The sequence below is a fragment of the Stegodyphus dumicola genome, chromosome 7 (genome assembly GCF_044657685.1).
Source record: "Stegodyphus dumicola isolate Sdum_Otavi_A_Nest chromosome 7, ASM4465768v1".
In the NCBI taxonomy this organism is placed as follows: domain Eukaryota; kingdom Metazoa; phylum Arthropoda; class Arachnida; order Araneae; family Eresidae; genus Stegodyphus; species Stegodyphus dumicola.
This window is the reverse complement of record NC_140774.1, coordinates 206287541-206313284: the sequence shown is the minus strand read 5'-3', so window position 1 is coordinate 206313284 and position 25744 is coordinate 206287541.

The window sequence follows — 25744 nt, the reverse complement described above, 5'->3', positions numbered from 1 at the left end:
TTTATTATAAATAGTATTTAATTTTTTTTTTGTAATTAATAATTAAAATTTTGCCTTAATGTGTATTTTACAGTTGTATTGCTTTTATTTTTGTGATTGAACATTTTTATAATTAATGTACTGGAGCCCACCGCAAGTCCTATAGGGTAATTTAAGTAAAGTTTTTATCAAGATCCGCATGTCGATACTGAACAACGCAAACCGGAGACGGCAACACAAGGAATTTCTGGAAACAGGTCATCCATTCGAAAACAGATTATAATATTCTCTCTGTCCCAAATTAGTTGCTATATTTGAATATTTTTGTACTGTTTACTGATCCTGATTATGATGTTGTTTGAAGATTTTTAAGAAATTTCAAGATTCTACGTTATCAATCAACAACATTTACTTACGCAGCATTCCCTCCTTAAATCAGTACCAAATTAGTTTAAAAAATCCAGGGTTCGCACACCCTTAAGCCAAGCCCCATTTCGTAAGGAGTCTTCCACAGTAATATTACTATCTAATAATTTGCGATTTCGATGATCTTATCGCGCTCAGAAGCTAACTCCTGTGTACCCCAAATTTTTTTGCTTTCACTGCATTTTACATTCCCTAATGTCCGATAGCACTTCTTAATCATAGCCTATACTATTACGAACATTTTAAGAGGTTAGTTGCCATATCCTGAACATTTGTGCATGAGGTGTACTTAACTCAAGTTTTATGCATCGGTCTCTACCTGGGAATGCGATGACATCCCTCTCTAAAAGTGCATCCATTATTACCTGTATATACTGCTGTAAATATTTATGTATTTTTACACACTTGTTATTTAATTTGATAGATATGTCTTACCTGGCCTGTAATGATCTGCGGCCCCCTTCTACCCTCACTGCTGCTCTTCGGAGATCTAAGCTTACGAACACGGGACTGTCAAGTGGCCTTCGGGACATAATTTTTATGCAGCCGAAAACTTCTTACCACTTGTGCGATATCCTCTTCGTAAGGTGAAACCTGGAATTGACCTTTATTGTGTATACGAGCCAGTTTCCATTAGAAAATCCTCGAAGAAGGCATCCCTCCCCTTAGGGAGACAGCCCTCCAGGCTTTGGCTTAATCACATAAACTTAATCTTTGTAATATGCCAAGGGTGAGTGTCCTTACGAAATGGGCGTGGCTTCACCGCGTGCGAAAGCTGTAAATTCCATGGACCTCATAAAGTCTATGGTAAATTCGCGTCGAAACGGTTCTCCTAAAATAAGTGGTACGGTTTGTGAAAAGTAAAAATTGAGAATGAAAATGTCATGTTAAGATAATTTTAATCGCAAATAAAACTATTTTTACTGATATGTAAGGAATTTCTTGCTCGTGATACAGTTTCGGGATTATATGCTAAGTTCCGCGGAAGAAGAGTTTGACGACGAAGTTTTTCCTTAGAAAGATGGGTTATTTTGTAAGAGTTGCTACTATGGACCTTATGGTTGCTACCATCTGACATCATAATGTTTTCCGAAGTGTAGCTACTAATTTCGGACTGCGAGACGATTAAATTACTGTTTATAGAAAAATAAATTATTGCGTACCAGTTTCCTCCTCAGCTTAAACGCTATAAAAGTTTAGTTACTTTATTTATTGAAGGTGCTTTGCGTCTTAGAGGTAAAGCGGTGGTTTTATAATAAAAGATGCGACAGCTGGTGGATTTTTACGTCTCTCTATTAACTATGTAAGTTGCAGTAACATACTTTCGAACTTTCGTTGGAAAATTTGGTGCCGGCAATTCCCCATTCAGTGAGAATTCATAACAATGCTCGAAAATCCTGATTTAGAGAAATATTCCTCAAACATATGCGTAAACGGGAACGGTTTCTTCAACTAAGAAAAAATAGCAATGTCAAAGATTTTTCGCGAAGTCTTTTCTATCTGGAAGACGTTTAAGATCTAATTTTTATTGATTCCATTGACGGGGATCTGATAGGCTAATGAACACCCAACCCAGTGAACCAACGGATCTGTCGCTGGCGAAATGAAAGACGCTAATTGCTATAACTGCTGATTAATTTTAAATTCTGCATTTCGACTAAGAACTTTTGATCCCTTGTTTATTGATAGAAAAAAATTATACTGTATCGATTTAAGATAACGGGATAAATACAAAGCTGAAAACAAATATCTAATAGAGGGAGACTGGATTAATCGTGAAAGATTCCTTGAGAGATGTGTTGTATATGTTGGTATTTTTGACTTCCTAGTTGCTTACAAATGGAACTACTATTAAATTTCTTCAAGAGGGCTTTATTGTTTCAAATTTCAGTATCTCGATGCATTTACTCATTTCAGAATTTAACAAAGCTGAATTTATTATACAAAATTTCAAGCAACAGACGCGAGAGGTAATTATGTATGAAATTGATGTAATTTTGTTCCGGGGAAAAAATTGCTTACACTAAACAATGTAGTACTATTACATTTTCAGGTTCCTCCTTTCGTTATATCCAATGCTACAGTTTTAAAACATTATTTTTAATCTTTCTCATTTCAGTCAAAATTATCAGTGAAATTCAGTTAATATCCATCGTGAGAGTGAGTAAAACAAATAAGAAAAGCTATGGACACTCTGGATGGAGTGGTGAAGCGGAAATATTTGAGAGAAGGTTATATTTAGAAATGAAATACCTAGAAAAGAAACTATTCTGGAAAATATAGGAATAATATTGTCGCGTAGATGAGGGGATCCTACAAACGAATAGGCAAGTACAAGTCTAAACTCAAGACTTTTTATTAACTAGAACTGAATGAAGAGCTACTTATATACAGCTGGTGAACATGCTGAAACATTCCAGACTTGGAATGTTCTGGAAGAATAAGAAGGAAATTTACATAAATAAGATAACATTAACAACAAGGATATTTACATAAAAACCAATTATCGGGCATCTTGCCGTTGATGGGTTTCGAACCCGGTACTTTCAGGTTTCGAGTCCTGCGCCTTCTCCGCTAAGCTATGAGGAGCTCGGTCGAAAAGAGCGATTTTCGCTACATTTTCCCCTTCTTAGGAAGAAGCAGCGTCCCGCTGCGATCTGGTCTGGCTTCTTGTAAACAGGTCTCCTGGAAATATTGGGCTTTCTTTCATCGTCTAGTTGTAATTTCGGATCAAGATAGGGCTTCAACCTCAACACGTGAACGATGTCTTTTGAATTCCGTCGTTTCTTATTTTGTTCCATACTTTCTACTTCGTACGTCACGTCAGAGAGCTGTGTTGTTATTCGATACAGTCCAAAGTAACGTCTTAGGAGCTTCTCAGATAACCCAACCTTTCGTACTGGAGTGAAGACCCAGACAAAGTCTCCGATGTTGTAGCTGACAGGTCGATGTCTTTCGTTGTATCGGCGCTTGTCTGTGGTTTGCGCTTTAAGAATATGGAGTTTTGCAAGCTGTCTAGCTTCTTCAGCTCTAGTGATCAGATGTTGCGCATAACTATCTTCGGGATCTTCGATACTGTATGGGAAAATTACGTCGAGAGGAGTCTGGATATCTCTGCCTTAAATGAGAAAGAATGGGCTGAATCCCGTTGTGTCTTGTTTGGCTGAATTATAGGCATAGGTTACAAATGGTAGAATAGTATCCCAATTTTTCTGTTCAACGTCTACGTACATGGACAACATGTCTGCCAATGTTTTATTGAATCTTTCAGTTAAGCCATTGGTCTGAGGGTGGTAAGCAGTCGTCAGCAGATGAGACGTCTTGCATAGATGAATTACTTCTTTAACAACATTGGATAGGAAGTTGTGTCCTCGGTCACTTATCATTTCTTTGGGGGCACCATGCTTCAGTACAATTTCTTCAACTATAAACCTGGCAATTTCGGGACCCTCAGCTGTCGGTATTGCCTTTGTGACTGCAAATCTGGTAAGGTAATCTGTGCAAACTATAATCCACCGGTTCCCATTTCGAGTAACAGGAAAGCGTCCAAGTAGATCTATTCCAATTTTGGTAAACGGTGTGTCAGGAGGTTTTATCGGATGAAGCTGTCCTGGTGGACGTTGCGGCGGTGATTTACGTCTTTGGCATTCTCGGCAGTGTGATACATACCGCCGTGTGCTTCCATATAGCCCTGGCCAATGGAACTTCCTCCTTATTCGGTCGTACGTTTTGGCAAATCCGAGATGGCCAGCTATTGTAGCATCATGAAGACTTCATAGAACCTCGCTACGAAGTTGTATTGGTACCACCAAGAGCCACTGCTGGCCCATAGGATCATAGCTTCTTTTGTACAGTATACCATTTTTTATTTGATAATTTTGATATGCGTCACCTCTCTTGAGAGTTGTAATGATGGATTTAATCGTTTGTCCTTCTGCTGCGCTTTTCCGTAATCTACGATTGCTGCAAAGAAAGGGATGTCTTCATTGTTCTCAATTATTGGCTCTATAAGAGGCTTCCTCGATAGTGAGTCTGCATGAGTGTTTCCGACCGCTCTTGTAGACGATATTTATGTCGTACTCCTGCAACCTGAGAGCCCACCGTGCAAGTCTTCCGGATGGATCCTTAGCATTGGCCAGCCAACATAAAGAGTGGTGATCTGTGACTCCGTGAAGGGTTTTCCGTAGAGGTATGGCCTGAATTTACTAATTGCTCAGATGACGGCAAGGCATTCTTTTTCTGTGGTGGAATAGTTCCTTTCAGCTGCGCTGCAGTAAGGGACCTGGATGCATAGGCTATTGGTCTTTCTTTACCATCCTGGATCTGAACCAGTACTGCACCGATACCATAGCCGCTAGCGTCAGAATGTATCCTGGTTTCTGGGTCTGGAATAAAATGTCCCAAAACAGTGCCACTGGTCAGCAGCCTTTTGAGCGTTGCGAAAGATTCAATCTGTAACGCGTTCCAAGAAAATTTTGCATGTTTCTTCAACAAGTCATGTAGGGGCTTTACGATATCTGCGAAATTTTGGATAAATCGTCGGTAGTAGGAGCACAAGCCCAGAAAACTTCGGACATCGGCGATATTTTTCGGAATAGGGAACTTTGCTACAGCCTCTACCTTTTGTGGATCGGGATATATCCCATGTTGATCGACTAAATATCCCAGTATAGTCAGTTTCTTTTTGCCGAATAAACATTTCTTGGAATTTAGCGTCAGTCCTGCTCTTTGGATACATTTCAGTACTTCCCTCAAACGCTTTTGATGTTCTTCGAAATTAGGTGCGTACAAGATTATGTCGTCGAGGTAGCAAAGACAAATATTTCATTTGAGACCTCTTAGTACCGTGTCCATCATCCGTTCAAATATGGCTGGAGCATTGCATAATCCGAACGGCATGACTTTAAATTCCTAGAGACCATCTGGAGTCACAAAAGCTGTCTTTTCTCTGTCTTCATCATCAACATCTATTTGCCAGTAGCCTGACTTCAGATCCATCATAGAGAAAAGTTTTGCACCAGCCAGGCAGTCCAAAGCATCATCAATGCGAGGTAACGGATAGACGTCCTTTTTAGTTACCTTGTTCAATTTTCTGTAATCGACAGAAAAACGCCATTCACCATTTTTCTGCTTCACAAGCACGACTGGAGATGACCATGGACTATCTGATGGTTGTATCACATCTTCTTTTAGCATTCGTTGCACTTCGTCTGCAATCACACGCCTCTCAGTGGCTGACAAACGGTATGGCCTTTGTTTGATTGGTGCACTGTCACTTGTATCAATATTGTGCTTCACCGAATTGCATCGGGATTTTTTCGCAATACTGTTAAAGTCAAAAATGTCACTAAATTCATCTAGTAGATTCAATAGCTCGTCTTCCTCAGCATTGGTCAAATCAGTATCAAAAATATCTTTTAAGTTTTCCTGAGATAACCTTTTCCTATACCTATGTCCCTTGGAACTTGCTGGAGCCTGATCACTTAGAGAGCAAATAGCGTCGTTTTTTATGATCGTTAAATAGCCGACATTCATCCCTTTCGGTGTCAGTTGGGTTCGTCGAGAACAATTAGTTACCCATAATTTACCACAACTATCCTCTATAGTGACAATTGAGGCTGGTATCGATAGTTCTTTTTCGCACATAAAAACTCTATTTCCAACAATCATAGCTTCATCTGCTTCCCGTAGCTCTGAATTCAAGGCACATATTCCCTTTGCGGTGATTGCTTCAATTACATAATCGGTTGCGGCAAACAAGGAGAGCTGTGACTTATTTAAATATTCAATGTCTGGAAGGATTTCTGCAAGTGTAAGTTCTTGATTTCCACAATCGATAATGGCATCGGTGGCACGGAAAAAATTCCATCCAAGTATCATTTGATGACTACATTCAGGAAACACAAGGAATTCAAACGGCTTCTTAGTCCCATTCAAAACAACTTTCAATACACAGCGTCCCGAGGCAGCTACAGTTTTGCCACAGGCAGTTTTCAATACAGGTCCATTCTCAGCAAACATAGGAGCATTTAGCTGTCGACGTAACTGTTCAGATATGACAGAATAATCGGCACCCGAGTCAACAAGGGCTTTCACACACTGTCCGTTCACGGTGATAAAAGTGTTATTCTTTTCCAGCTTATCTGTGGTGTACGTCGGAGGATTTTCTTCAACTGCGGCCTCACCTCCCGTACAGGCCGCTTGAGCTAGTTTTCCTCATTGGTTCGGCGTGGGGAACGGCTGGACCGGCGTACTGGTGACTGCGATTGTCGGCGGTTGAGAGAGCGTCGCGGATAAGGTGAACTGCTCCTTATTCGGGAAGAACTAGGTTGTGCATATTCGTCGTCGAAGCTGTATGTAGATTCAGTGTCCCTGTCCCGTCGAGGGTTGGACGTCTTTGCGGCTCTTACATTTTCAAATATCTGGCGTCTTTCCCTACAGTACTTCAGAACATGTCCTGGGCGTCCGCAATGAAAACAGAGAGGTACATTATCGTCAGTCCTCCACAGATCTGTCCTACGTTGTGGAGCAGTTCTCTGGTTGGCTTCACGTCTTGGTTGCGACCTAACTGGAAGTGAACATTGGGTAGTGTTTTTGCTTCTCCCTGCTCCTGTGAGTGGTGCCAGCGCCTCTATAACCTCTTCCCGGACCACAGATGCTATGTCATTCGGTGCTACGGGTTCTATTTCCGTGTAGCCCTGAACTTGCGTAAGGACCTTCTGAAGCTCTTCTCTGACGATGGTGCGCACTATAGAATTTAGTTCACTGGCGTCCGCATCGGCCGAGACCGCGGAGACATTAGGCAGCCTCTGGAATCGTGATCGGGCGATACGTCTTCGTCGAAGGCTTTCTATGTGACGGCAGCGTTTCACGAAGGCATCGACGCTGTCATAGTCCTGGGACGACAGGACCTGGTACAAATCTTCAGCAAGACCTTTCATGAGGTGGGCCACTTTTTCGTCCTCAGACATAGATGGGTTTACTTTCCGGCAGAGAGCGAAAACATCTTGAATGTATGCTTCAGACGTCTCATCGATTTGCTGAGCACGTGTCAGTAGTACTCGTTCAGTTTGGCGCTTTACATCAGCTGCTCGGAAAAAGGTGTTCTTAAGAGCAGTCTTGAAAACAGTCCAACTGGTAAATGTATCTTCATTATTATCGAACCACTGTCGAGCGGTTCCGCCAAGGTAAAAAATGACGTTCGCCAGACACATTTGATCATCCCAGTGGTTATAGTTGGCGATTCGATCAAAGTCCTTGAGCCATCTATTAGTGTCTTCTTGGCTATCCCCGCTGAATATACACGGGCTTCTGGGTAGTTGGTACGTCAGGATCGGTATTGGTGCGATATTACTTGAAGCGGAACTGGCTGCTGGAGAATTCTGCTCGGATTCCTTCTCATCAACCATCTTTCTCGATCTTTTACGCGAATCCTGTAAGAGCCCAAACTCAGGAGGAAGTCCTCGAATCCGCAGGCTTCGGCGTAACACTGCCGTAGTAACTGAGAAATACCCGGCGCCTCCACCAAACTGTCGCGTAGATGAGCGGATCCTACACATGAACACGCAAGTACAAGTCTAAACTCAAGACTTTATTAACTAGAACTGAATGAAGAGCTACTTATATACAGCTGGTGAACATGCTGAAACATTCCAGACTTGGAATGTTCTGGAAGAATAAGAAGAAAATTTACATAAATAAGATAACATTAACAACAAGGATATTTACATAAAAACCAATTATCGGGCATCTTGCCGTTGATGGATTTCGAACCCGGTACTTTCAGGTTTCGAGTCCTGCGCCTTCTCCGCTAAGCTATGAGGAGCTCGGTTGAAAAGAGCGATTTTCGCTACAATATGGTTTCGGGATTATATACCAAGTTCCGTGGAAGAAGAGTTTGACGACGAAGTTTTTCCTTAGAGAGATGGGTTATTTCGTACGAGATACCTCCATCTGACATCATAATGTTTTCCTAAATGTAGATACAAATTTTGGACGGCGAGACTATTAAATTACTGTTTATAGGAAAAAAATTATTGCGTACCAGTTTTCTCGTGAACTTATACGGTATAAAATTTTAGGCGGTTTTCGACAAATAATGATCACACATAACGTTTTCCACACTTTTTAATGAAACTGCATTACCTCTTAGAGGCATAGCTGTAGTTGTGTAATGAAAGATGCTATAGCTGGCAGGTTTTCTGCGTTTTAGTTAACTGTATACATTGCAGCGACATACTTCTGTACATTTGTTGGGAAATTTAGTGCCGAAAATTATCCATTCAGTGCAAAGTGTGGGAATTCATAAGTATACTCGAAATGCCTGCTCCCGAGAAATATTTCACAAACGTATGCGTAAAACAGAACGGTTTCTTCAACTAGGAAAAATTAGCAATGTCAACATTTTAGCAGTTTTTCGCGGTCTTTTGTGCTGGAAGACATTGCACTAAGATTTAATATTTATTGAGTCCAGAGTCCATTGAGGGGATCTAATTTGCTAATGAATACCTAACTAAGTGAAACAACGGTTCTGTCGATGGCAAAATAAAAGAACGAAAAACACTTACTGCTATAACTGCAGATTAATTCTAAAATCTGAAGCTTTTTCTCCCTTATTTATTGATGCGAAAAAGAATTACACTGTATAGATTTGAGATGATGGAATGAACATAAAGCTGAAAAAATTATCTAAAAGAGGGAGACTAGTAATTGTGAAAGATTCCTTGGGAGATGTGTTGTATATGGCTTATGTCGATATTTTTGGCTTCCTTCTTAACAGTAGTTTAAAAATGAAACTGCTATTATATTTCTTCAAGAGTGACTTATAGTTTCATAATTCAGTATCTTGATGCATTTTCTCATTACAAAATTTAACAAAGCTGAATTTCATACAAAATGACAAGTGGCAGAGCGAGCGGTAATTGTGTACAAAATTTGTTCCGAGAAGAAAATTGCTTACAGTAAACAAAGTAGTACTATTAAACGTTTCAGGTTCCTCCTTTCGTTACATACAATGCTACAGTTTTAAAACATCATTTTAAATATTTCTCATTTCAGTAAAAATTATCAGTGAGACTCAGTTAATATCCAATGAGATCGTGGGAGAGGCAAATAAGAAAAGCTATCTTCACTGTTATAGATGCGATTTGGCTCAGTTTCATAGGGAAAAATCTCCCCGTAGATTTATTGCCTGACAGAATGTTTTTCTACAAAGGGCGAATTTGTTGTTTTCGTTGTTAGGACCTAAAGCCAAGCAGAGAAGTTAAAGCATTTGGCGTGATTTGTATGTAATAAGCGACCACCATGAATCTCACGTAGAGCGTAATAATTTGCAAAGTTTCAGTGCCTTACTTTTCCTTACTTAATTTTTACATAAGTTGTAATAATAATAATAGTAATAATAAACAGGTGGCTTAAAAACAGAGGGAAACAATGGCGAAAATTGCAAAATAGGAGGAAAAAATGGAACTGAATTGAAAAATGAAACAACTACAAACAAAGGATGGAAAAAGCATTTTAGAAGATATACAGGTAACGTTCTTTCTGAATCAGCAAAACCTGTATTTAAACGAGTATAAGTTTGAGAGCTTTGGATTCATTTATTTTTTGAATCAATTACTATTTCTTATGCATGCCAGATATTTTAAATTTCTTCAACTTTTGTATAATTTACTTACGTATTTTGTATTTTAAACTTTTCTTACTATTATCCCAGTAGAGGTATCCTTACACATCATTAAATTATCTCTGAGTTTCCTCATTTAAGTCATCTTCCTCTCAGATCAATCTCTTTGCATCGCTGGCTGCACAGGTTTCAAATTTTCTCTCGTTATTCCAAATTCGGGACATATTGCTGGTCTATTTCGTCGTCCAGCAGAGCATCACTAGGATTTTTGCCACCATTTGTTTTCAATTGAAAATTTTATTCTCATTCTTCAGTTGCATTCTTAAAGTTTTAATTATTTATACAGGAAGAAAGAAAGAAATCAAACAAAGCAAAACCAATTAGGAAAGGAAATATCTGTTTTCTCCTATATTTATTGTTCCCTGTAATTTCTTTTGCCTGTTCCATTAAATTTATTGAAGGAAAATTTGCTAAGACTTTCAAAATGTATTTCCTAAATCCTTATGTGAATTAAGCCATTCTCAGCGTTTCGGCAAATGACCGAAATCATTTTAATGGCTTTCACAATGTAATGTTTGAATATTGACAGCTGCCTATACTGAAATATTTTCTCCATTGTCCTCGAAAAAAGATTTTACAATGAAGGGCACACATTTCTTATTTGAAGGGCAAGAGGAAAAAAAATATTTTTTTGATGGGAATAAGTAGCATTTTAAACACCGTGTTTTTAAATTTCATCATATAGTAGCAACACTTGAGTCATAAGTAATTATGCACATATATGAGAGACACGACGACGACGAAAAATGAAATGGCAAAACATGGCCGAAAACACTTTCCTGGCCGGTACAAACAACACAAAACACAAGAAAGAACGGACACCAGTTATGCTTAGCACAAGAGAAATTTTACTGTAATAAAGTTTTACTGTTCCTAATGAATGGGATTTTCATAGTGTGTACGTGGATATTTCATTGCATTTATCTTAATAATGCTTGGGAATAATTGGTAATATGTCAAATAAATATACTTTTCTTTTGAAAATCTTAATTGAAAGTTAATTAAAATTAGTTAATGAGTATTAAAATGTTACAGCAAAATGATTCATGACTCTTTTGTATATACTGACAAGGCTAGATGAAGTTAACTTTAAGTTTTTCCCACTGATAGTAAATCTGAAGTCGATCAAAATCTGTTAAGACTCATGTTTAGGTAAATAAGTTGCTTTCTATAGCACATTTTCTAAAATTTGTTGAAATTCTGGGTAAAAGAACTTAAATTTGGTAAAGGTTCTATCTTCAATTTGCATAAAACAGTAAATATTCTACAGTGGACAATGTTTCTTTCGTATTTAGTTCTTAAGAAAATAGTTCTAAGATAGATATTCGGTACTGCGGGAAATACTGCAGGCGAAGATGAATGATTTGAATACTCTTTGGAGTTGGAAAGTTGAATGATCTTTGGAGTTTTCGCCTTAGAAAAAGGTAATATATAGCAGCATTAATTAAATTACATACATAGGAAGTTCCTGTAATGTAAATTTATATGTACAATTATAGGAAGATGGAACACTTATTTGGATGTAATTTTATATTCTAAAGGGGTTTTTCCTCATTAAATGGGAATTAGTAAGGAATATTTAATTGAGGTAATGAGTATTTATGAATAAATTTCTGTATTCGAGATGGATGAAAGTTAACATATTCGAAAATATAGCGGAGATTTTGGTAAAATGTCTCTTACTGTTTCTTTCTTCGGTTCGTTCTGTAAATATAAGTATATTGGTAATGATATATGTTGTGTAAAGGTATGGTAGTGTTTCACAAGATTTCATTCATAAGAGAATAAATTGGTAAATAAATTAATGAAAACTGACACTCATGAAAGAAAATCCTAGTATAAGAAATTAGAAAAATTGACTATATATGCAATTGTCTAGGGAAATTGAGTTGGAATTGAACTAGGTTCGAAGAATTGTGTTAACATTATGCACTAGAAATAAAAGTATATCGATTAAACATAATTTCAAGAGCTGAAATGATAACCAATGGGTAAAATCTATGGTCATTCATCTCTCATTTGATACTGAAAATGTTTATCTTAGGAATTTCTTTTGTGCATGTAACGTAAATAATCGGTAATTTCACTTGAACGTTGTCCATGAAGGCAGAAATACTCGTACTTGGTGCAGAAAAAAAGTGATAAATTTAAAATTTGCATAGTCGGGGCATTTAAATTGTAAAAATGATGCTATGAATGCAGTGAATTAGCAAAAAATACCGAATTAAAAACGTATTAAGTGTCCGAAACAATATGAAAGATTTCTGTATGTGTACATGAATCAGTGAAAAGGGTTCTAAAATTATAGATGAAAACTGTCTCTATATTTAAGACATTGAAACGTGTAAATTTAGCTGAAATAGTAAAATCAAAAGCGTGATTACAATCGAAAATTATAAAAAAGAGTTAAAATTTAGAGTATTTTGGAAACTAGAAAGAAACAAGTGTCAGAAATGTATAAAAAATACATCTAAAATTAATTAAAGTTCATTTATATAGTAGGAAGATGCAATAAACAAGTTCAAAATTGAGTACTTTAAAAATTACGAAGGTTTAAAATGTATGAAACAAGTTAAAAATATCACGTAAAATTAAATAAAGTTCATATATATGGTAAGAAAATAGAGGAATTAAGCTAAAATTAAGGATATGTTTGAAATTACGAAGGTTAAAACGTAAGAAAGTAGTTAAAAATTAAATGAAAGTCATAGTCTATAAATATGATAAATTACTTACCATTCAGAGTATGTTGGAAACTAAAAAAAAAAAAAGTTAAAAACTAACTATATAAATTGCGTTACATCTAAAATTAAATAAAAGTCAGGTAAATGATCTGAAAATATAGGAAATGTGTTAAAATTAAGACTATATTGGAATTTATGAAGGCTAAAATGTATGAAAACAATCCAATAACATTCATGTATGTAGTGTGAAAATATAAATTGGTTAAAAATTAGAGTACATTGAATATTATGAAGGTTAAAATGTATAAAACAAGCTAAAAATGTAACATCTAAAATAAAGTAAAGGTCATCTATATGATCAAAATGCATGAAATAAGTTAAAATATAGAGTATGTTGAAGATCGCTAACTTTAAAAAGAGCAAAAAAAGTTACAAATTGCATCTAACATTGAATAAAATAACACAAAAAAACGCATGTTTTAGTAATTACACTTGTAAAATATAACAGATAAGTTAAAAGTATTGATTAAAATGTATTCTGGGTAGAATAAATTTAATACTAAAAATGAGTAATGTAATTAAGATTACAGAAAGTAAATCTGGTATTATGAACAGAAGATTTAGGAAATAAGGTAAAATTCTGAGTATATAGGGAAGTCTTAAAAAAAAATTACATCTAAAATTAAGGCCTTCTTAATTAATCATTAAATTCAAAAATAATCGTCGTTAAAGGTACCTAGAAAATAACCATCATATACTTAGTAAAATAGCTGAAATACAAAGGAAAATATAAAGTCTAAACATGGATTAACAAAGAACCTCCGGAAAATCAATGAAAGGTAATCTCTTTCAAAGTGTGACGTCATCTTATCCACTAAATCAAGAATCCCGAAACATTCCTACTTATCTGCTGCGCCTCCGCTTGCACCGCCTCTGAATTTGCACCACTTCTGAATTTGCACCTCGCACCTCCTCCTGTCCCTGAACCGGCCGTTTCCTACTACTGCAGTCTCAACCACGGGGGTATAATATCAGACTTCGCAGGAGGCCTGAGGGCTCTCGGCACAGAGTAAGACTCGGCAGGGACCGTACTGGTACTGCTTTGTCTGCCCTTGCTCTGTGAGGTCGCAATTCTCGTTCATTACTGTCGAGGAATATTATCATTTGTCTCCGACAGCTTTTAAAAAAATCTGTCATAACACTTTACTAAAACAAATGCATGCAACTTATACGGATTCGAGTAATAAATATTTAGGAAAATTAGTTCTTCAAATTTCACATTTCTTCATGCAATACATGTGACATGGAAACAGGTTTCGATACGATATTGCTATGGATTTTTAAAAGTTTATTTCAAATTTGAAATTATTATTATTATGAGAAAAATTATTACCAATTTCTTACTCAGCGGTTTTTTCGTACATTCTTGAGGTACATACATTATTAAAATTGCGAACTACAACAAATAACAATAAATAAACACTTTGTTTTAAATGAAACGGCTTTGTCTTTTTAAGGCAGAGCGGTGGCTTACGAATAAATTCTATTTTTGTATTAATTTGTGTGCTAGGTTCTGTCCTTAAATTATTTCTACAGTTTTACGTCCACCACAAAAGCTAATAAAAATGTAAAGCACATGTTTGATTTGCACCGTGTTGAAGATTTTAATATTTTTGGATAAAAATTGATTTATGCCTTCAAAAGCTGAATTATGTTTAGTTGAGGACCGCTTTTTATGTGGCCCTTTAAGACGGTCAGAGCATACGCTTGGTTTCAAGATTTTTTCACGTGCGCGTTCGAAGATTAATGCAGCATTTCGCTATATAGCTCCCCACCGTCCCCTGGGTATTTATGCCTGTTGCGATCCTTGCTGTTTTGCATTTTTGTGAGTGATCGCTTTGCTGTGTTTAATTGCTGCGATATTTTTGGATTACTATGAATATTATTTCGGGCATAGATATTGAATTTTCCCGCTGGGACATTCTTCGAATTTTACGAGCTAAAATGGCACCAGATCTAGTTCGTAAGCCGATACCTCGTGCTCTTCGTATACAGATACTATGTCCCTGGATGTGTAATCTTCTACTAATTTTTTTCGTGTGACACTTCTGACATTTTGGCTATTCCCGAATAATAAGATGTTCGACCATAATTATTTGGATAAATTATTATCTCTGGATGTTTCAAAATGTGATACTTCGCACTGTGCACGTGTTGACTTGCTCATCGAAAATTTGAAACGTATCGGTATTGAAGCATACGCTTTCGCTCTTAAGGATAATATCGGTTCTCTGTTGCATTACTATAATTTACCTCAATCCAATGACATTCAGGCGTGTGAGCAACAATTTCGTTGTGATAATTTCAAGAAAATTAACAAATGTGAAGACTGTTCTACTTCGATAATGGGTAAATTCGATTTCTTTTGCCAAGCAGAGAACGCGTATCATCAACGGGCAGTATCAAAGAAGTTCCTTGCAGTATGACCCTCGACATAACAGCCAATTTCACCATCACAGGGAAAAATTTAACTCAAAAATTTAGATATAACCTCATTTAAACGCCATCCTGTGTTACACTTCAGATTCTGTATGGTGACAAAATATCATTTCTGAAAGATGCTAACTTTTTGCAAGGCTCCTCCCTAACTGCGCAGTGACATATTTATTCCCGATTACCAAACCAATTTTAGTTCGAATATCAGATATACAATTTACGAAATACTCGAATATAACTGACAAATGCCCTTCAGAATCACTTTCATTCAAAAATGTTTTCTTATATTACCGAAATTAATTTTATGCTTAGCTTTGTGGGAAAACGTTTACTAGTTGTTTGAAACAATTTACACTTTAAATGATTAATCGTATTCTTGCAATGTTTACAAATCCTGTTTTTACAGACTGGATATGTAACATACAATAATTTATTTTTGTTAACCCATTAACCGCTGGTGTTGCGTTCGCGCAACGGTCAAAATAAATGCGTATATAAATATAACTACCTAAAATATTTTATACCAGCAGATGATTTTGTGTAGGGAATATTATGAAGATTATATCTGTAAAAAATATTTGCCTTCAACAATCATTTTGTTTATAATAATTAAACTCATACTTTAAGCAAAATTTAAGCAAAATTTTCGACCGTGTATTTTTGCTGAAAATATTTAAAGAAATAATCGCCGTCTTTATGAGTGATCTATTTTTAGTCAAGGTCACCGTTTATCAGAACATTACATCACTCAGATGTTTAAATTTGAGTTGGAAAGGAAAGGAAAATAAGTGTTGCGCTGACGTCAGCAGGAAACGGGTAGTCGATCTTCTTTTTCAATCATTCCTTTCGATGTTCTGGTTGTTTAAAAATGCCTATAACGAGGTATCTTACATTAGAAGAAGCCTTATCCTTCAAAGATTTTTTGATGAAGAAATAGATGATGATAATGTTAATAATGACCAGAATGAAACTGATATTGTTGTTGTTCCCCCAGAAATTGCAGAATCTGGTGACGAACAAGAAAGGAATGGCAAGACCTAGTATATTCAGCATTCAAAAACCATTGTATGGAGATGGTAGACACTTTATCGTAAAGTCCTTTGATAACAAAAGACTTTGTTGTAAAGAGTACCATAGCCAGACTGTTTATAGATGCGAAGTATGTAATGTAGCTTTACATCATGATTGTAATCAAGCTTGTCATGCTTGAATCTTTCAATTGAAATAATCTGTATTTGTAAAAGAAATACAATGTATACTTTAATATTAAATTAATTAAAAGTAAAGTGATTTGGTAGATTTATAAAACGTTATACAGCAAAAAAGTAATCCTGCGCTCCACTCAAAAGAAACATCACACGAGTACAATCCTACTCACTAAACATCCGTAGTCTTATTCCGCTGACGTTGCGCGAACGCAACACTCGCGTTTTCCACAGGTGAGAGCATTTTTTTTTATTTTCAATGTAAATTTATATTATAAATGCTTAATTTGATATTTGTTATTATTTTCATGAGAAAAGAAACATTCCTTGTAGTTTTGGCGATTAATGGGTTAATAAAGGAATTTTACCGTTTCAAATATGAAAGTCTTAAGATTCTCCTTCCCCGACCATAGCCTACTCACTTCCTCTGAGATTACACTTACTTTAGTATCATCTTTTCCTCTTTTTATCATTTTACGTCTCTACAATAGTTTTTATTTTTTAGTATTCCTTTCGCATTTGGTTATTAATGAGCAGAAACGGACGTTTGTCCCTGATGGGACATTAGACTCGAAACAGCATTTTTGTCGAAGCACTTATATCCGTTGTATTACTTTTCATATTGATCACACACGATATTATCGCGCTGTACTATACTTAAAGAAATTGTATGAAACATCCCTGGGTTAGGTGCTCATTTTTAGCCCATTAGATCCTCGTGAATGGAAAAAATAAAAACTGGAGCTATATTCCAGGAAAACACTTTTCACAATAAAATGTTCAAATTGCTAACTTTTGCCTTTTAGTTCTTTTAGTTAAAGAAACAAGTCTGGATTGCCATACTGCTGTGAAAATTATTACTATAAAATAATTTTAGAATTTTTCTATATATTTGCACACCATACATTAAATGCAGAATTGTTGGCACTGAAATTTCCAATCTACGTTCGGAATTACTTTGCTGCAACGCATAGAAGTAATAAACATGCAGAAAAATTTTCCAGCTGTGACAGAAAACATTAGAAAACCATCGCTTCATCTCTAAGAGACAATGCAGTTCCATTCAAAAAATGAGAAATAGAACATTTCTTGATACGAAATAAAGGAGAGTATCTAAAGTTTTATACCGTATAAAGTATACGCGAAAACTGATATGCAAAAAACGGGCAATATTTTTTAATCGAATGTACAGGATTCGTTTTGTTAATATTAAAATACAACCATTGCCATAAAAATTTGTGTACCAAGAAAGAGTTGTCAGAATTAAACGAAATTTTACATATATATTTACTACTTTGATATAAGTAAGTGATTAGAAAATCAAAGAAAAAAGGATAATTTATTGCAGAAAAAAGTACACATGAACGGAAGTTTTAGTACTCTGTTAAACCACCTGTAGCGCGAATGCACGATGCAATACGAGCGAGCATTGTGGCATACAAGTTCCGTACGGTGTCCTGAGACATATCGTTACACAGTTGCTGTAAATGCGCCTCTGCTTCGGCTAATCTCGTAGGCTGTCCAACTCGCCATCCCAAATGATCCCTGATGAGCCCGCTTGGTGATAAATCTGGGGATCGAGCAGGCCAGATAAGTGTGGTAATGTGCCGAAGGCAGTCTTGTGAGATCCGTGTTGTGTGTGGCCGAAAACAGGCTTTTGGTTGCCCTGCCATGAGTGGCAACACATGTGGCTGAAGGATGTCATGGACGTACCGCTGGCCTGCCATTGTGCCATGGGTCAATATTAGGCGTGATCGTGTATCGTAAGCAATGGCACCCCTTACCGTCACACCTGTGGGAACAGTCTGTCGCTGTAAAGCGGAGCCAGGATTGAGGCGTTCACCACGAGTGCTCCACACACGAAAGCGATTGTCATCACTGGTCAAATTGAATCTAGATTCGTCGTTGAAGGTGACCTGGTTCCATTCCGTTAAAGTCCAATCCTGTTGTGCGCGAAATCACTCCAAACGGAGGCGTCGTCAGGTGGGTGTAGTTGGCAGCACACGTAATGGGTGCTACTATACTGGATGTCCCTCAAACCAGGTGCTTTGCGATGGTTCGGGAAGACACAGGATTCCGTATTGAAGCAGCTGCCTGTGTCTGGATAGCGGCCAATGAGGCAGTTGGCTCTACTCGTGCATGTTGTATGATGTGACGGTCGTCTCGACGACTGGTCTGACCAGGTCGTCGCCCTGTAAATGACGTCACGCAGGCCCACAATAAAAATTAATGGAGAGCGGATAAAGATAGTGTCAGAACTCAGATACCTTGGCGTCATTTTTGACGAAAAAATGAATTGGATCCCCCACGTGCAAAGCCTTAAACTAAGGACAACTGCAATAGCTCGACAAATGAAGATGTTTTATGGATATAAATGGAGACTGAACCCCCACATACAAAAGGTGCTGTATTCCACAGTGGTAGAAAGAATAGTCACGTATGCTGCTGCAGTATGGACCTACCCAATGCAAGGGAGAAAGGTTGAACACACCTTAATGCCATTCAACGATCCTTTGCATTGGGTATTACCCGGGCCTATCGCACCACTTCAAGCGACGAAATTAATGTGCTGGCAGGCTTACTGCCCCTGCACATCCGTGCTGAGGAGGAGGCGGAACGACAGGAAGTCTTACAACTCAAAAAAATGGTCACATTTGATGAAGAAATTTACTCCCCTGAGGAGTATGAGGAAAGCTGCAACCCGTTGGATGTACACCCAGCGGCCAAAGGAAGATACGTCTCGGTGGTATACGTCTCGGTGACGCCTAAGGATAATAACCAGCCACTTGGCCTGACAGGTTACACGGACGAGTCAAAGTTGGAGGAGAAAGTGGGCTGTGCCTACGCCGCCATGAGGCAGGGTTCATCGTAGAAAAATGGAAGGGCCGGCTCAGACAAAACAACAGCGTTTTCCGAAGTGAAGCCTTGGCCATATTGCAAGCAATCCACTATGTACATTCCATAAGATGCAGGCAGGCCACAGTAAAAACTGACAGCTTGTCAACATTACATGCGATTTGGAACCCCGACCATCCCTCTGAAATTATTCAAGAGATACAGAAGGCCCTTAGAAATAATCCAAATTTTAAGATCACATTAGAATGGATAAAAGCACACACGGGCCATGAAGGAAATGAAATGGCAGATCAGCTTGCAAAGGAGGCCACCACAGAAACTGCAATAGCAGAGACAGTTATACCATGGCCGCGTTCTTACTTCAAGCGTACGCTGAGATTTAAACCGATGGGGAAGTGGCAATGTGAATGGGACGAGAGCAACACAGGGAGGAGGACCCATTTTTTCTGTGGTTATGTGGACACAGACAGAAATATAGCAAACACGCAGCTCGCAAGGTTTATCTCAGGGCACGGACACTTTCCTGACTATTTCTACAAACGTGGTTTCTGCAATACATATCAGTGCGCATGTGGATGACCGGGCTCGCCAGAGCATTACTTGGAGACATGCCCGCTGACTGAGGGTCTCCACATTAGACTACCAGATAATAACAGACAACCGTTCTGTAAATATCTGATTAAGCAACGGCACCTAATTAAAAAGATTGTGCAGCTAATGGACAAATTAACGGAACTTAATCTGGATTTGTGCCAAATTGAGCTCCGTCACATAAAACGTATGTTATCCTCAAAATAAAATACCCTATGCAACTATAAGATTTAATGTCAGCAGTAAAAATTATAGACCCAGAATCAATGAGAGTATTAAGAAAGTAAATATGTAAATAAATATAATAAGCTCGCGAGTAATACCATATAAATGTGCATGAGTCATACCTTCAACAAGCAATGCAAACAGAAATGTAGAGTGGTGCAAGCAAGCAATCTACAGTGCATCCCCCTCAAAGTACAACGCTATATACATGTAAATATGCTCAGTGCAAATGTGTTTATTAAGCAAGTGTGTTAATCAAGTGTGTTTTCAAGTGTACTCCAATTTACTGGCACACAGCATTATCACATATGTACCCGAAAATGTGCACTGTATACTCGAAAATGTGCATATAGTGCACATAGGCCATCCTTAATATAAGAAATCTTATGCAGTCATAAGACCCAATGGTATCAGTAAAGATTATACATCTAGTATTTAAGAGAATACTCAAGAATGTAAATATGTAAATAGATTTCATAAGCATCGCTTGTAATATGTAATATGCTCCGCGTATGTAAATATGTAAATATGATTGATGCAAAAGTATTAATCGTGTGCGTCGCAAATTGATTTCAGCATAAATAGTGCAAATATGTAATTAAGCCTCATCAGTCTAGCAAGCAACATTACAAGTGTTGCCTCAATGTGGAAAGAGAGTTATGTAATGGTGTAAATATGTAAATAAGTTTCTATTGATAGCAAGCACTATTACAGGTGCAAAAGCAAACGTTCACAACAGGATTTGAATATAAAACTGCAGCAAATAAGGGATGTGAATATAAACTGCAGCGAATAAGTTTAGCAGGAACCCGAGGATAGACGACACTATGAATGTCTCAAAGCTTAGAACACATGAACTACTACCAATGAACCGAACTAATAAACAGAAATCCAATGACTGTACTATATGTATCAGTAATTACAGACAATCATATGTAATAATCGAATAACAATGTAACAAACAGAATTATAATGTACTAGAAAGCAATATAATGTGCCAGAAAGCAAAATCTGTATGTAAAACCAGAAAATGCATGTAATCATATGAGTAGCCCTTGTAAGGCCATCTTTATATTATTTCTATGATTTAATAAATACTGTGCCCGGGCGGTAGGATGGAGTGAGCTCCCGGGGGCAGTTTTGGTCAGTAGGACCGACACCGCGGTGAATTAGGCGTTGGGTTTGGGCTCCAGGTGTTGGGCCCTTGTGTGGCTTCAGGGGTTGTTTCAGATAAAGGTGGACGTGGTGCTGCACCAATTAACCTATGGTGGAAGGGTGATGCCCACGTCCTCCGTCGCATGTCTCATGTCCACTGGGTCGAACACCTCCTCAAAGAAAAATCAGAACGGCCAACCTGACGAGCTGCTCGCCGAGCTAACCACCCAGCTTCCATCATCCCGATGATTGTCCACCTCTCGAACTGTGACAGCTGCTGATATTGGCTTTGATGGCAGCGTAACGGCATGTTTACCTCAGCGTTTCCTGAGTAAAATATTAAGTACACTCAAACAGTTCCTAGTTTCGCTGATATGTCAGAATTATCATGCGAACCTGCGTAACGTGATCCGTCTCTCTGAAGTAGTGCCTTTCGAAGCCTGGGTGTGGCATTTCTTGACTAACTGCTGTCATGTTTGAAGGAGCGCTGAGGGTGAGGTAAGGAGTGTGACCATTGCCACGTGGATGGGGAAATTTCAACTCATTGGTCTGGAGGAGTCTTGATTTGCTGTCCTGTGTCTCGTGAGTTCATAATGTCTGCTGATTTGTTGTGAGGATATTATACAGCATTTTTTTGCAAACAGTAATACAATATGAAACTTAAGATGGATAAGATAAATTTATTTACACTATATACAGGTCACGATAGCATTTCAATATTCGCAAATTAGTTAGGAAAATTTGTATCAATCATATGAGCTGCAAAGTGTCTTAGTGTTCGATTTTCGTCTAACAGTTCATAATGGAAGGTAGAGAAATAGCTCAGAGTATCGCACTCGAGGGCTTTCGTAAAAAAACCTTCATTTCTTCGATTGAGATATTTTTACGTCCAATTTGAGGTCTTTATGCAGCTGGTCGTTACGCACGTAATAGTGTGCATTAATTACCAGACGGAGAAATTTAGATTGTAAAATTTTCAGTTTACAGATGCTCTTATCCGTAACCACAGCGCAAGCAGATGAGGTGTAAATTAGGATAGGCCTAAAGGTTAAAGTATAAATAAGTTTTTCTTCTTCAGATCCACTCTGGAATTTTTCTCTATCATTGAGAAGACACTCAAACAATCTCTGCTTACCTGTTTTATACTCCAAGAAGAACCAAGTTCAACGCCATCAAGTGGCATTACGCATTTGGCAATCACGCTGCATTTCTAAGCATTTCCATATTTACCCGACATGTATCTTCATGCCAAATCTCGTTACGATCTCACAGTTACTTCTTGGTGTGCAAACTTTTATGGCAATGAGTGTATATTGCGTTTGCATGTGGATGCCTGTTTCCAGAATTCTCTTTGTTGCTGTTTCCAGTTATGTGTTGTGTATGAATCTACAGATGTTGATGAACGCTTTACTCAGATTACCATATTGGGTTTGATTACCATATTGCGCACCAGTACGTTAATTATAAAAATTTGCAATCACAGAAATGAAAGCAATAGAACTGTATATATTAAGGCAAATTCATTTCTATTATTAAATTGCATTAAATATGAAAATTATTTGGAAATAACTGTAGCATCAGTACATACGGATTTAAACTGCTCTGAAATTTTGTTTGCACTGTTATATACAATTTTAGAAGCTATTTCTATACGCTCAGCATGTGGGGGTCCCACTAGCGATAGAGGGTTAAAGTCGCTGGGCACTAGTTCCAATCCACGCGAACGAACGGGCCAGCTGCAAGGGCGTTTTCGTGATTTTGACTTTCTGCATGCCTTCCTTATGTAACGATAGCATACTCGGAGCGTATTCGAGAGATCCTGGTTCGAGTCCCGGCAACGGTATTGCTCAATTTTTATGTTTTCACTACGTGATCAGTGCTGGTGTTGTGTTGTACCCCGACAACATCTGACGCATACGGCGAATTCCATAGGTGTCTGAGCCTCCATCCTATAGCTCCCATGTTGCTTTCAAGTATTTCCACTTGTTCTTGCATCTGAAGACTTTCCTGTCCGGGCATCACTTTACCACAAGAGAAATGTTGCAGGCAACTATGTCAGGATGCCTTCCTTCCCAGGCGGCAGACTTCTATGAGACTGGACTGCATATACTTAACCGACGATATAACAATTGGTACAGTTCCGATGCTTGTTATGCTGAGAAGCAGCTGAAATATAGCTGTATCTTTTGCAGTAGGACTTTAAAAGTCATAGTGCTTTGTTTTTCTTATGGTGTGCGGGAAATTGATTTTTCAGATGACCCTAGTATTGTTTAAATAATCATCATCTAAATCAGTATCTAACCCATTGAAATGATCATCTAAATATAAATCTTCAAAATCCAATCAAATTCATCCGCTAAATTTAAATCAGCATCTAAGTCAGCTAAATAATCATAACTACCCAAAAGACATCATCATTTCAAACCATCATATATATATCATTTCATCATCACTGAAAACATCGGCAAATTAAGATAAATCATCATCGTTCTAATCAACTAAAAAAAATCAGTATAATCTAAATCTTCATCATCAAGAACATCATTCTCATTTGATCAGTATCTTCATCATCTAAACCATGTAAATGATCATCTAAAGTTTTATCTAAATCACCAGAATATAGATTATAAAATTATCACCAGATAAATCAAAATCATCATCTAAATCATTTAACTTATCCCCATCATCCAAAACATATTATCAGTTTAAACCGTCGGATATATCATCGTCACTAACCTCATCGTCGAGATAGATAAATTATAATCCTCCAGTTCACCTAAATAAAAAGCAATGTAACCCAAATCATCTTCTTCATCGTCATTTAACCATCGTCCTCACTGCCGAAACCCTCTAAACTATTCTATAAATCACTATCATATCAGCTATAAAATCCTCATCAGTCAAATCTATATCATCATCAAAATCATCTAAATATTCCTCACCACACAAAACACATCATCATTTTAAACCATCGTATCACTTTCACCATCGTCAGAATAAAATAAACCACCATCACACAAATCACATCATCATTCCCATACTAATCAAACGAAACTATATATCATCTACACCATCATCATTGAAGTCGTCAAATAAAAAAAAATAACCTAAATACAAAGTACTATCGCCTAAACATTTATTACCATCATACTCAATTAATCATATTCTTCATCACTATAACATATAATCACGATAACTTAAATAAAATATCATCAGCAGTTAGTGTAAATCCTAATCCTTAAAATGCCAGCTATATTATTTAAATCAAGGTTTTTTTTTGGTGTTTCGCTAGTATAACATCAAAACGAGCCACTTTCATTTAGATACATACATGTACAGGTAAAAGTGTTGGAGCTTCATTTAAGATTGCACATCTATAGCTCCCAATAACTAACCGAATAGAGCACGGACGGAAGGCCAGAAGAAGAATAAACCTGCTGATAGTTCTTTAAAGAGAGATTTAGAAGTTAGTTTTTAAGTGAGGAGGAGAAAAAGGGAGAACGGTTAATAGAAGAAATGAAGAAAACTAGAAAAAGGGTCATTAGAAGATAGTAGTAATATTGTAGTGGGTAAATCAATTATTAGCCCACCGAATGAGACCAGAACTCGAAACTTTGTGCTGTTGGGAAAGGAGGGAAATCTAATAAAACAGGTTTTACATCAAGCTTGTATAGAACACTAGCAGCTTCGCTGCCAGCCTTCGTCTGGCTATAAATGTACCGGAAAAATGGCTGAAAGAAACACCAAACGGTAAATTAAAAACAGCGTAGAATTTTACTCTGCAGACAACTTCATAAAAAAAGTTATTACGTATAACAAATTTACAATGAAATAAGCAATATCCCTTAATACAAATATTAGTTATCCTAATAAATAAATTAACCAACTTCTCTTTGCAAAATCTTAAGAACTCAAATGGTATAAAGGATGTTAAGAACTTTGTTTCCTAAAAAAATCACTCAAAACTTTTCAGTATCTTAAAAACAGTGAAATGAGCAATAAATAACACAAAAGAATACAAAAAACAAAAAAAAATTCTGGAAAGCAAAGTATAATTAATGATATTTTATCTTATATTTTCAAGAGAAAAAAATTACAATGAAATAAGCTATATCCCTTAATGCAAATAATTATTAACCAAAAAAAATTAACGAAATTTCCGTTAAAGAAAAAAAGATATGCAAACCTTTTCAGTATCTTACAAACAGTGAAATAAGCAAAAAATAACATGAAAACAACTCTAAAAACATAAAATTCCGCGCAGAATTTTACTCTACAGAACAACTTTATCAAAAAAAGAAAATTAATAAAAATGTATTATATATATATATATATGTGAAGAATTTCAATCATTTATGCTGTGTTTTTTTTAACATCACACAATCGAGCAGGATTAAATAGTGTACTCAACAGAAAAGTAAGAACATATTTTAAGAAATTAT